Here is a 15,049-nt window from a genome sequence, read left to right as displayed (position 1 = left end):
TCCTAATTCAGGATTTTAAGAACACAACAGATAGTCAAAAAATAATTAAAGAGTCACCATTGTCTGCTTAAACAGTGAAAGATAGAACAGTCAAAATTTCTTCAGATATAACCAACCAGCAAGTCGAAGATCTTAAATTGGTTTCAGCTTCATCAATAGCAGTTGACGAGTCTTGTGACATAAATGATACAGTGCAAGTTTCACTTTTTGCACGATTTGTTTAATCTACAGGTCCTAAAGAAGAACTTTTAGGATTATTGCCACTCAAAGGTCAAACACGTGGAGAGGATATAGCAAATGCTGTAATTGAGTGCATTGAAAAACATCATATTCCACTCTATAAAACTGTCTCAATTTCAACAGACGGGGCGAAAAGTATGACCGGCGTAAGAAAGGGGTTTGTTGCTATTTTGAAAGAAAAAATTAATTACGAGATACTTACTTACCATTGCATCCGTATCCGGCGCTGAACCCCAATATTTCCCTTTTACAAAAATCTGGCAGTGCCAATAGCTAGGACCTCACCCCAAATAAAGTCCCAAATGACAATAAAATTGTCACTCAACAATCATACTGCAATGGCACACGCTACAGATACAGTACTTTCAATAGTTCATATCCTTGCCAACATTTAAAGACAGTCCTCCTCCAAATGACTTCGTAAGTTGAATCAAATCGTATTTTATTCCTCTTGTAAAAATAGCTTCCAATACTCATTCAAAATTCCAACCATGAATAATTGTTCACAATTCCATCCGTCAACACGTGTTTCGTCTGGGGAATACCCCTTGACTTCATCAGGACTTCCTACAACAAACATTTACATTATACATATAGTTAACAAAAAGTAATACATTGCTTGGCAAATCCCTCAACCTCCAAAGTGACACATTTACTACATAGTTGTAATGTGAAAACCGTGATCATCTCTGCATGTGCATCAATATATTTATTTGATGAAAGCCAAAAATGCCCATATCTCCTATATACATGATAGTACATTTTACATAAGTGTATTAAGTATTCATGCCCAATTGTGGATTTATATAACCCCACACAAACCATAGCAGTAAAGAAACCGTAACTGCACAATGGTGGAGAGCACGCATAAGTTTTTTTAAATCATGTAATAAGTACCCCTATATGCCTTTAAAGGTACATAATAATATAATAAAAACGTGTACCTCAAAATAATCCTTATGTCTCAAATGCTGCCGTATAAGTCTTCTATGTTATAAAATATATAATTCCTTGTTCATATTTTCTCATAATCAAATTGTATGTAAAGTGTCTTAAATTATACATTATAAGTTATGAATTATATTGCCCCCATGCTGCTTACCTCACTACGTGTATTAGAGCCCTTATTTTCTATTTGTGTGTGCCCTTAAGCCAAAAGACCGGCGTATCCTGAAATTATTAATTTCAATTAATGACTAAGGCATTCTCAAATGGACAGAGAAAGCTATTCCCATCCCCAAAACTCTTACCTTCTTCCTTATTTACTTTGTTCAATCCGTGAGTGTGTCTGAAGAACATTGGACGAGGAACCAAGTGTCCGTATCAGCGTTTTAACGCTCGCCCCCTGTGCACATCAAAATAGAGAAAGGACTTCTTGCCTTTCATAAACACAGAAGACGGACTCGTCTTCATTTAGAATATTTTCCCTTCGGTTACAAAGGCTCTTGATCACCACATACAAAAATTAAAAATAATGAAAGGACTTCTTGCCTTTCATAAACAGTGAAGATGGACTCGTCTTCATTAAGAGTTGCTCTCCCTTCGATGAGTTACTTATTCACCGCGCAACATCGTGTTTAAAAATCACATTTCCAAAAGATTTCTCATTCTTAACTACATTAACCACCTAAAGTCCCTACAAACAGGTACTCAGGGGGTCATTCTGACCCTGGCGGTAGACTACCGCCAGGCCAATGACCGCGGATGCACCGCCAACAGGCTGGCGGTGCATCCATGGGCATTCTGACCGCGGCGGTACCGCAGCGGTCAGAAATGGAAAACCGGCGGTGTCCCGCCGGTTTCGCACTGCCCTGGGGAATCCTCCATGGCGGCGCTGCAGGCAGCGCCGCCATGGGGATTCCAACCCCCTTACCGCCAGCCTGGCTCTGGCGGTTTTGACCGCCAGAACCTGGCTGGCGGTAACGGGTGTCGCGGGGCCCCTGGCATGGGCACTGCAGGGGCCCCCTAACAGGGCCCCACCAAGATTTTCGCGACGGGTGCAACTGCACCCGTCGCACCCCTTCCACTCCGCCTGCTCCATTCGGAGCCGGCATCTTCATGGAAGGGGGTTTCCCGCTGGGCTGGCGGGCGGCCTTCTGGCGGTCGCCCGCCAGCCCAGCGGAAAACTCAGAATTACCGCGGCGGTCTTTTGACCGCGCAGCGGTATTCTGACGGCGGTACTTTGGCGGGCGGCCTCTGCCGCCCGCCAAAGTCAGAATGACCCCCTCAATGTATGGTTCACAACAAATGCTTATGATACTGTAATTAGTTCACCCCAAAATTCACGATCATGCCATGGGATATAACTCCATGATTTCACAGTTTAAGAAGGAAAGACTAAACTTGAAACACCAAACCATAACAATTCTAATAAAATGTGCCACCAGAATATTAGGCCACATCTGTAATTAGTGAAAAAAGGTGAAAAATACTAAGTTTGAAACACCAAAAGATAGCAGTTCTATCAAAATGTCACCAGAATATTAGACCACATCTATAAGACATTGTTGATATTAACAACCCTTGGAAAATCCATACGTTTATATCTGATAATTGTTATCAAGGTATCCAGGTTTATACACTCATTTTCTCAAGGTCTGATCCGTGAGCCTCCTTATCTATCATCCAGAAAATATTCCATCTATAATCAGAATTTAAACCTCGCTCTACTGCCCCTAGACGCATGATCCAAACGGATTCCTTTCTTCTTAACATTAGTTCTCTATTACCACCACGTGGAGTTTGTTGACACTGCTCAAATCCAAAGAACTTAGGCCCATATTTATACTTTTTGACACCAAACTGCGCTAACGCAGTTTTGCGTCAAAAAAATTAGCGCCGGCTAGCGCCATTCTGAAGCGCCATGCGGGCGCCGTATTTATTGAATGACGTTAGCCGGCGTTAGCCGCCGGCGCCGTCTGGTGTGCGTTAAAAAAAACGACATACACCAGGCAGCGCCGGCGTAGGGGGATATGGGGCTTGGGCGTCAAGAAATGGGGCAAGTCAGGTTGAGGCAATTTTTTCGCCTCAACCCAATTTGCGCCATTTTTTTTCACTCCCAACCCCCATAGAAATGACTCCTGTCTTAGCAAAGACAGGAGTCATGCCCCCTTGCCCAATGGCCATGCCCAGGGGACTTCTGTCCCCTGGGCATGGTCATTGGGCATAGTGGCATGTAGGGGGGCACAAATCAGGCCCCCCTATGCCACAATTTTTTTTTTTTTTTAAACTTACCTGAACTTACCTTAATGTCCCTGGGATGGGTCCCTCCAGCCTTGGGTGTCCTCCTGGGGTGGGCAAGGGTGACAGGGGGTGTCCCTGGGGGCATGGGAGGGCACCTCTGGGCTCCTTCAGAGCCCACAGGTCCCTTAATGCCTGCCTTTTGTAGGCGCTAAAAAACGGCGCAAAAGCGGCCGTACGTCATTTTTTTGGACCCGCCCACTCCCGGGCGTGAATTTTGCCCGGGAGTATAAATCCGACGCACATGCCTCGGAGTCGATTTTTTAGACGGGAACGCCCACCTTGCATATAATTAACGCAAAGTAGGTGTCCACGCTAAAAAATGACGCAAACTCCATGGACTTTGGCGCTAGACGCGTCTAACGCCAAAGTATAAATATGGAGTTAGTTTTGCGTCGGAATTGCGTAAAAAAAAACGACGCAATTCCGGCGCAAACGGAGTATAAATATGGCCCTTAGTCTTTGTGATCTCCCTGTATCACACAATCCTTCATATGGGAAGCTATAGGATAACGCTCGTCTTCCCGACGTATTGCTCTCCAATGTTCTGAGATTCTTATTCTAAAGGGACGAATAGTACTACCCACAAATATCTTTCTACATTTGCAGATAAGCATGTATACTACATATTTGGTATTGCAATCTATTTGAGATTTAATATTATATTTGGTGTTCCCAATACCATGAAAGTCCTTTTTCTCATGCCACGCCCACCTGCACATTGCACAATTACCACATTTAAAGAAACCCACATTTTGTGAATTCAGCCAATTCAGCTTTGTTTTCACTCCCAAATAGCTCAGACTAAACAAGTTGTTCAGTGTATTGCCCCTTCTGTAGGATACCTCAGGTTTATGGCCAATATATTTTTTCAGGGTTTGATCTTGAGTGAGGATGGTCCAATGTTTTTTTCATAATTTTTAATAATCTAAATGAACTATCCGTATAGTCTAATATTATCCTAACTTTCTTACCATCCTTCCTCCATTTTTCCTTTCTTGTAGATTCGTGGCGTGCTAGTTTATGAGATCGAGATACTTTAGATGCTTTCTGCTATGTCCTGTTCACAACATCCTCAGAGTATCCCCTAGCAATGAATCTCTGTCCCATATCCTCAATGCACTTGTGGAAATCACTATTTTTGCTAAAGTTGCGTCTTGCTCTAACCATTTCGCCAAAGGGTATTGCATTTATTTGATACTTCGGATGTGCACTAGTAGCATGTAACACTGTATTGCATGATGTCAATTTCCGGTATAACCTACTTTCTATCTTATTGTTTTCCACAAACAATTCCACATCTAGAAAGTCAATACACGTCTCACTATTCTTATAAGTAAACTTAATGTTCACCTCATTGTCATTGAGATGGTCACAAAATCCTTTCAAAGTCTCTTCCTTACCTGTCCAAATCATAAAGCAGTCATCGATGTATCTCCCCCAATATAGAATATGTGTTTGCCACTCAGCTGCTCCTGAACCCCACACCCATTTCTCTTCAAACCATCCTATGAATAAACTCGCATATGAGGGAGAGAATATCGACCCCATCGCCACCCCCGTTTCTGTTTAAACCAATCTTTTTTAAAAAGAAAATAGTTATGATTCAGATAAGATCAATCATTTGTAATATCATTTGTGTGTGTTCCATTAAGCTAGCTGATCTCCCATTGAGCATATATTGTATGGCTTGCATTCCACAATCATGTTGTATACTGGTATACCACATCCAAAGTAACCATAATCATACCAGGCTCCCACTGTATATCCGATAGTAAACTCAATATATGTTTTGTATCCATGATGTATGAGGGGAGATTGCAAAAAAAAGGTTGTAAAAATATGTCCACAAACTCCGATAATCTTTCAGTAGGACCCCCCATACCTGATGGAAATTCACACTGTTTATGTATTTTCGGCAATGTATAGAGACTTGAGAAGGGTGTTCACTATCCAGAACTAACGAACGATCAGTGGACCCAAAAATGTTATTTCATGGGAGACATTACATCTCGTCTAAATTGGCTTAATCGTAAACTACAGGGGAAAGGAAACACAATTTTTTCGATGTTAGAAGAAGTTATTTCATTTGAAAACAAATTATCTCTTTTTGCTCAAGATTTTGAAAGAGAAACTTTGATTCACTTTCCAAGCCTGTTGAAACATTACCAAGAAAATAATTCTGATATTGACATTTGCTATTTCAAAACAACACTTTTAAATAGGAGGGAAGCTTTCCTCAGCAGGTTTCAGGAATTCAGAAACACCAAAGCGACGTTCGTCTTTGTTAAAAAACCTCTTAATGCTACTGTAACAGAATAACAAAAAAATCCCTTTAATATTGGCATTGGCAACTTTGAAATGCAATTGCTAGATTTAAAAAACAAAGAATTGGGGAGCTCGAAATTTGAACGTCTAGGTGCTGATATAGAAATATTGGAGAAAAACAAATGTGAACTTAGTTCACAACACAAGTGGTCTGCTGTGAAAGACCTGGAGAAGGAAGATATGTTGATTTTTAACACCTGGAATAGTACAGTATTCCTGAATCATATAATCAGCTGAAAAAACTAGCGTTTGCTGTTCTTTCCTTATTCGGGTCTACATATTCATGCGAACAATCATTTTCAAGCTTGAACCTTATAAATTGAGAAGTCGTCTTATTGATGAGAACCTTGAATCGTGCCTAAAATTAAAAACAACAACATACAAACCTGACTTACCCAAACTTCCAAGGAGATGCAAGGCCATTATTCACATTAGTGTTTGTCAGTCATTGTCATGATTTAATTTTACGGATACTTTACAATTTAATTTTATCAATAAGTAATATCTTTATTAAGTATGATATCAAGTTAAACCTATAGTTTAACTAAGTCTTAAAACTTTAAGTAAAGTTTATTAATTTAATTTTGGGGAGTGAGGATTGAGAAAGGTATGTTGAGATGGTTTGGACATATAGAGAGGATGAACGAAAGGAGATAGACGAAACAAGTATACAAGACGAGTGTGGATGGGAGAGTTGGAAGGGGTCGATCTCAGCGAACGTACCTCAATCAGATTGAGGACGTTTTTAGCAAAGGCCAGCTTAGGAGTACCCTAATTAAGTTAATAATAATGTACCTACCTATATAGTTTAAGTTTTAAAAAATTGGGTTCTCAAAAGAAATTTCAATTGTTGTACTGTTGATATTTGGCTCTGTTGACTAATGCGTTTGCCGATCACTGGTCTAGTTGGTGGATCCCTGCTTGGGTATTGCCCTCCTGTGGTGATCCCCAAGCAGGGATCGACTAGGGAAAGGTACTTTTGAAAAGGGGAGATTCTCCCATTTCTAACTATACGACTCCCATGTGCTTCGTTGCTTGGGGGGCTGAGATATGCCCCAAGCACCAAAGCACTGAAAGTGAAATGAGCCAGTCTGCCCATTTCACTTTCACTTTCTCTAAAATTATGAAAGCGCGCCAAGCGCACCGATTGGTCATTTCAGAGAAAAAAATAAAATAGCCTTGGTAGCTGGATAAGCTCTTCCCCCAGCTCCCAACACAATTTTAAATGAGGAAGCCCCTCTGGTGCTTGCTCCAGAGGGATTTTCTGCCTCAGGTGCGAGGACAGCCTGAAGCTGTCCTCAGCACACAAAAAGGTTAACCTGCATGACACGCCTCTGAAACAATCATAGCTGCTCAGTGATTAACTGAAAAAAAATGGAGACAGGAGTCCATGAATCTCCTTATTCGTACACCACCTGGCTGCCAAATGATGTAGTTTCCGATTACCAAGGATGCCTAATGTTACCTTCACATCACACCTCTTTGTTTCACCACTTGCACCAACATTTCTGCTCTCTTTATCTTAATCTTGGATGGGTTGTTTTCATCCCTGCTCTCTTCCTTTGTCATTGTTTTCTCATATTTCTTCTCCCCTCTCTATCTATTCTTTCTCTCTCGTGTTCTGAATCAAAGTCTTATGATAAAAATAATTCTCAGTCACCAGAAGTAAATGCCAGTGCCTAACATTTGCAACCACTGGTATAATTTAAGCTGCAGGCACCCCATGTTACAGTAACTAAAACATAAAAGGAACTGCTCATCAGAGAACCAGAAACATATTTGACTACCTAGCCCCCCCCAGGTAGGACATTGCCACCTGGGCAGACTCAACCTCACCATTAAAGGAACGGGAGGGAGTGCGTAAATATATTTTTATCTGGAATTAGTGGGATAGAAAACAAAGAGAAAATGAAACACAAGAGGGAAAGGGGCAACATAAGGAGAAAGAAGGGGAGAAAGAAAGCAAAAGTAGAAGAGGAGTGGTTTGTAGGTTGGGGTAGGTCGATAAAGGGAGAGGGGAAGGGGCAATAGGCAATGACCAACTGCCGTTTTTGGATCTCCTAATCTGTGAAAGCAATGGTTCACGGATAACGGAGGTCTACCAGAAACCTACAGACCGGAACACTTTACTACAATTTAAGAGCTATCACCTGAGATCCCTAAGGGAGAATCTACCCGTGGGGTAGTTTCTACACCTACGACGTAACTGCTCAAATATCTCAGACTATAATAGACACACTAGTAACTTGTCCACGAAACTACAAGAAAGAGAGTATCCTGCATACCTTGTTAGGAAAGCTTATAAAAGAGCATGAAATAACAACAGAGACCAGCTATTGCTACCCGGGATCAGCAAACCCAAGACGGAACAGATAGTGTGTGTAACTACGTTCAATCCACTATCTAATAAGATCCAGAAGATCATCAGAGATGATTGGGAGATCTTGACATCAGGCGGTCTCCCTCTCCAACAACCACTACACGCATTCAAAAGAGCCACCAACATACATGATATGGTAGTTCACACCAGACCCACTAATAAACTCCCTACTAGACAGCTGACCCTCTGGCACCTACCACCACCAGCCGGCCACCACCCGTGTGGCAACTGCAGTGTGTTTAAATTCACAAAGAAATCCACCACTGTAGAACTCGGTCTAAAGACACCGTGGATACTGAAGGCACTCACAAATTGCAATAGCAAAAATGTAGTCTACATGATTGAGTGCCTCTGTGAGCTCAAGTACATCGGCATGACAACAAGAAAGGTCAGTACCCGTATTTGTGAACACAGGAGCACTATAAGGTGTAAACGGGACACCACAAAACTGACAAGCCACTATGTCGCCAAAAACCATTCCCCAGACGACGTGAGATGGACTGTGTTAGAACAATTGTCACCTACAACCAAGAATATGCCACAGAAGTTTCTCTACTACGAACAACGCTGGGTCTGGAGACTACACACAGACACTAGCGGTTTGAATGATGACATACCTTGGTCCTCACTCAATAAATGACCACACCCCTACTACTCTTACGAGCATTCACACAGCCGGCTCCAACCAGTCGCGGGCTTAGCCTTTTCCCTTGCCTGAATATCAGCTGCAACTCCGCACTTATCTTAGGTCCCCCTTCCTCTAGCCCCCCCTCCCCTATTCCGCTCCCCCTCAACCCCCCTCCTTTTTTTGACTTCTCTCTCTTTGTCTGTTCCGCCTCCTCCTCCTCCCTGTCCCCGGGCCAACCTTAACCCAAGAAACCCCCCCCGTTCCGCCCACCCCATCTCCCCCCACTCGGCTCCTTTCCTATTTCCTCCTTGCCCCTTCCCCTCTCCTTCTATCAACCTACCCCCCTCTACAAACCACTCCTCTTCTACTTTTGCTTTCTTTCTCCCCTTTGCTTCCCCTTATGTTGCCCCTTTCCCTCGTTTCATTTTCTCTTTGTTTTATTGTTTCACTTTCTCATATTTTCATTTTCAGTTTTTCATTAATCCTTTTATTCTTTCATGTTCTTCGTTTATTGGTTTATTTATCTCTCTATCTCCACTCTGTTTTTTGGTTTTCGCCCTTTCCCCTCACTCCGTCCCCTTGCTTCCCCCCCCTTCTTTTTCCCTCCCCTCTACCCCCCTTGTTTTTCACTTTGGCCCTCCATCGGCGCCACAGTGTTTGTCTAGCTTCGACGCGATCTGCGTCTGGGAGCCGTTTTGAGACTGGGGACTACATTCCCCAGCCTTCTCAATGCTGCGTTGCTTGCGCCAGCCACATTGGACGCTGGGAACTCCAATCCCCAGCGTCCTCAGCGCACAGCCGTGTCACCCCGATACGCACCCTTCCTGTCGGTTCTGGATAACCGGCTGCAGCCGGTCCGGCACAGCATGCACAGGGGAGCTCAATCAGCACCTCCACATTCATACTATTTATACCTCCCCCACACTGGACCACATACCTCAAGCGTTCCAGCGAGGGGTCGGTTTAGGTGCACATCGAGCGCCTCCTTTGACGTAGTAAGTACAGGAGCACTTACTCTCCAGCCACTCTTCAATCGTCTATGTGATCTTCAACTAGATCTCCTGCCGCGTCACTGATAAGACTCTTTGGTTGGCTGGAACAGTGTGTGTGTGTGTTGATACTAGTAGTGTGTGCATTTTTGTATTTTCCTGCATTTTTTGACCTTTTCTGCAACTTGGTTTAATTCATTCCGCCTCATTGCAGTACCTTAATTCTGTGTACCTTAAGTTAGACACCATACCTTGACCCCAGCTTTACTCTGGGTGAGGATTTCCCTCTCTACAGTCCCTCTTTAGCTATGAGGGCACCAATTGTTATCCCTTTGGCATTTTTGACTGTATTAATCTCTGCCCTTGAGGTTTCCCTCGGACTAAGATTTTATTTTCTGATAGTAACTACCAGCCTATGGCCCTCATTCCAACCGCGGCGGTCAATGACCGCCGGGTTGGTGGACCGCGGGAGCACCGCCGACAAGCCGGCGGTGCTCCAATGGGCATTCCGACCGCGGCGGTAAAGCCGCGGTCGGACCGGCAACACTGGCGGTCTCCCGCCAGTGTACCGCCGCCCATTGGAATCCTCCAAGGCGGCGCAGCTAGCTGCGCCGCCGAGGGGATTCCGACCCCCCCTACCGCCATCCAGTTCCCGGCGGTTCTCCCGCCGGGAACCGGATGGCGGTAGGGGGGGTCGCGGGGCCCCTGGGGGCCCCTGCAGTGCCCATGCCAATGGCATGGGCACTGCAGGGGCCCCCGTAAGAGGGCCCCTAAATGTATTTCACTGTCTGCTGGGCAGACAGTGAAATACGCGACGGGTGCAACTGCACCCGTCGCACAGCTTCCACTCCGCCGGCTCGATTCCGAGCCGGCTTCATCGTGGAAGCCTCTTTCCCGCTGGGCTGGCGGGCGGCCTGAAGGCGGCCGCCCGCCAGCCCAGCGGGAAAGTCAGAATTACCGCCGCGGTCTTTCGACCGCGGAACGGTATTCTGGCGGCTCCCGCCGGCTGCGCGGTGACCGCGGCGGGCGGGAGTCGGAATGACCCCCTATGTCTTTATTCTCCTCTTCCCCCCAGAGTGTAACTATAAGGGGACACTCCCCCTCCTGGAATCTGAGGCCAGTAGCCTTAGACGTTGGGGTAAGGTATTATCTTATCGGTAGATATATGTTTCATCGCATTTACTGCATGACTTTGGCTTGCTGTGGCGCCCCTCCTTGTGTGTTTTTGCTGTTGATGTTCACATAACTTTAGCCACGTTTTTTTATTCCCTCAGGCCTCCCCGAGGTAGTTCCTTGCCACAGGTAGGCCCCTTCAATTGTTAAAAATTCCTTCCCACTCCCTTATTGAGGGTGGACTGTCTAGCTGCACTTTGCATGATGTTTAGGGATGCTATGTCCTGAAGAATGCCCCCAGATCTTCCTTGACTCATAGTAGAGGGCAGAAACATGTCGGCCAATTTTTAGATAGGCGACCCAGTGAGTCCTTACTCTCACCGAGGTGTCCCATCCTTATTTTAATACACCAGCAGACACCTCTATTAAAAGTGTAGATTACACACTGGTAACTGCCTAGGTGTTTTTATCTTCCCTTAGCTGGATCCCACTAATTCCAGATAAAAAATATATTTACGCACTCCCTCCCGTTCCTTTAACGGTGAGGTTGAGGCCGCCCAGGTGGCACTGTCCTACCTGGGTTGGGCTAGGAGGTCATATGATGAAGCATGACACTATATAGTGTGTGAGACCACCTAGTCCGTAAAGGAAATAACCGCTCCCCTCACTCACCACCATCCCACAGCACTCACACTCCACTTTTTGACACCCAACGAGGTCTAGGACTTTAGCGCATATTATTGGTGAACCCCATAGTTTTTTGTGTTTACTGGCTTTAGATGTAGGGAGGTAGTATGAGTTGATTCCTACCAACTACATGTTTCTAATCTCCCTTAACTCTCCGGTTGTGATACCACATATTTGACTACCCCATCTCTCCTGCACATTCCCATTTAAAGAAGTATTTTAATGTGTGGGAGAGGAATGTGTTGCTAATAGCCTACATGACCAGATTTGACATAACATGTTTGATCTGTGCACACCAGCCACACTGAACACAATGTGCCCAACAATTAGAAGCCCACTGGAGAAGGAACAGGATGTGAGTACAGCTCGACGCAAGTATAAGAGATCGAGAGGGTCAGAGAGACAGCGTTGAAGGGGAAGTGTGGGAGTTGTTTTTCTTTTTGCATGTTAAGCGCATCATGAATTGAGCTTACGTTAATCTATATTGTGTTTACACTGTCCTCCAGCTTGCACCGACGTCACAATATAGCATGTGATGTCTATTGCTGTTCTTGTTCTAAATAGGGAATTTTGAGAATCACACGAATAACCATAGAGTGTTCCCAGAGACTTTCCCTCACTGTACCTAACCAAGGACATTTCAACTGTCCCAGACTATCTCTGTAAAATGTGTCAGTTTAAATGCTTGTGAGAATGCCTGCAAACTCAGTGTAGTACTATCATGAGAGCAACTTCAAAAATATTCTGTAGTAAAATGTTTCCTTTTGCTTCTTCCCTGTTTGTGCATATCCTGAGAATCATGTGTTCCTGTAGAATGTATGAATGTCTTTGTTAGAAGTCCTATAAAAGGATATGTAGATTTCCACGAACAGGAGACCTTATTCCCCATCCTTAGAAGGCAAATGTGTGCAGCATTTAATTTAGAAGTGTAAGCAGTTCTCAGTACTTATGATCTGCATGCTCTGCTACTAAATTTACTAATGGCATGTTCTATATAATTTGCCTATAAATCATTTACGTAAAGCATTGAAACGAAAACCATTGTCTGTCTTTCCTACAAGAGTGCTTCAGCATCTGCTACTGAGCTATATCCTATAGAAAAGTGGCAGCTCGCATAGGGGAGTACCAAAGTCATTATTGAGACTACACCGTTCCTGGTCCTAACCGTTGGCGTGCCCCATGAGTTGGATTTTAGGATACGTTTGCGCGCTAACAGATCTGGTAGCAGAGGTGATGGTTAAGACTGGGGCAGACCCACAATTGACACACTAATTGCCTATACAAATGAGTACTGCACCTTCATGGTGAAACAGTTTTCCCTAATGTTTAAATTGATCCAGCACCTAACCAGTCCTGGTTCCAGAGAGGTGAGGCACCCAAAGTAGAATGACGTGAGTATCAATAGGGATTGCATGTGTGTGAAAAATTAGGCCCGTATTTATACTTTTTTAGCGCCGCATTTGCGCCGCTTTTTGACGCAAAAACGGCGCAAACTTACAAAATACAATTGTATTTTGCAAGTTTGCGCCGCTTTTGCGTCAAAAAGTGACGCAAATGCGGCGCTAAAAAAGTATAAATACGGGCCTTAGTCCCTTGGGGAACTGTGCATGTTGGGAGTTGTAGTGGGCACGTTAAATTGGAATACAGTGGATGGATTTCAAAAGCAACTATTATGTGCCTTCGATCTTTGGAATTGTGGGAACAATAATTGTATTTTTATTATATTGTTTGCCTTTTGATATTTGGCAAATGTATGAGTTGTTACACATATGATACAGAGCTAAAGAGAGGTACCTCAAGTTAGAACAATGAATTGTTGAACGTGCATGCTAGGTGTGGTGTGCTGTGAGGAGCTATGAGTTCCACCAAAATAGAGGTATAACCTTTCTTGTACGAGTGTACTAACTGAGATCAGAGGAAGTTCACTCCCTAGTGAACAGGAGTGAATGTACTGAGTACAGTGACTTTCACAGGTTGAGGGCTCACTGTTGTCCGAAAGTAGGTAGCATTCTTACCACTGTAAAATCTTTTGTATAGTCGAAGCAATCAAATGGTGAAAACATTTGCAAATTGGGTCTGAAGCGCTCTGGTGGCAGTGGAGCATTGCACCATTAAGGTGCTGTGCAGGGATTGGCTGACAGATGTTGTAGCAGTGCTGTGATAGGGTGACCTTTGACAGAGATGCCCTGTTATTGGTGGACAGATTGTAAGCTTGTCGGTGTGAATAAAGTGAGCGATTAAACAGGATTGAGACATTGCAAGATTGGGGAATCCCTTGTCAAAAGAGAAGAACGTAAATAAAGAGAAGTTTCCTCCACAAGCTACTCCAGTTAGGAAAATGACAGCAAAGAAAAGGTTACATATGTGCATGTGGCTTAGCCAGTGGCAAAAATACACGTCCAAAGATGGAGAACTGTGACTCCCATTGTGTGGTAATTTCCACGTCACTGGAATCACAAATTTTATGAGGTGAATAAATGATTTAAAACCACAGCCTAGGCCCACCCAGTTTGAAGCCTTAATGTTTTAGGAGCAAATTGCAAGCAAAAAGAAAGAAGTTTGAATAAAAAATCTGCAGTATGGCTCATTCATTGAGAAGCATGCAGGATGAGAAGAGACAGAGGAAAGAGGAAATCATTGATACTGTTGAAGCTTATCTTCTGAAAGTGAAAAAAAGGAGAAGGAGAAACCATAGAAGGAAACAGACACAGATAGTGAGGAGGAGGATGCTTTTATATATAAACTTCTCAGTGTAAAACCACACCTGTAAAATGAGACAGCTGCTGACCCGAGCATCGAACCCCCCTGTAACGGAGGTTGGAACAGCTGAATCCTCCACAGTAGTCTGCACACCCCTGAACTGTACAGCAACTGCCATCCCAAACTGCTCAGATCCCGCACCTATAATGTTATGCACCCTGCCTTCATCAAGTGCCACAATTACTTCCCTGGCTGAGGTACTTGTTAGTACCATCTCAACTCAAGCTATCCCAATTATACCATAGGTCTCAGCATTGAGACCTAGAGGGGTACCATTAGTACCCCTATAAGGAGGGGAGTTAGTCAGTGTCAGGACAGGAGGTCAAACAACTTGTACAGACTTATCAGGTAGATCGCCAAATGCAGGACAAACCTCAAAACAAATCAACCTCACCCAGCTGAAAACAGAATTTGAGGAAATTATAAAGGGAAATGTGGGATGGATTATCTAAGACGCTATGGGTTGTTTTATATAAGCAAGGAAGCAGCGAGAATAGCAAGAAAGGCACATGCAAGGAAAAGGTGGCTGATGAATGTGGAATTGATATAGCCCAGAGAAAGATGATGTGAAAAATGCTAGGATGGCAGTGCCTGAGAAGGAGCTAAGAATGTTAGCATTGAGAGGGTTGGGAACACATGTGAGGGACCTTATTGAAAACATTAGGGAGTGGAGTGATTCTGAAA

The sequence above is a fragment of the Pleurodeles waltl genome, chromosome 1_1 (genome assembly GCF_031143425.1).
Source record: "Pleurodeles waltl isolate 20211129_DDA chromosome 1_1, aPleWal1.hap1.20221129, whole genome shotgun sequence".
NCBI classification, from domain to species: domain Eukaryota; kingdom Metazoa; phylum Chordata; class Amphibia; order Caudata; family Salamandridae; genus Pleurodeles; species Pleurodeles waltl.
This window is presented reverse-complemented; position numbering follows the sequence as displayed.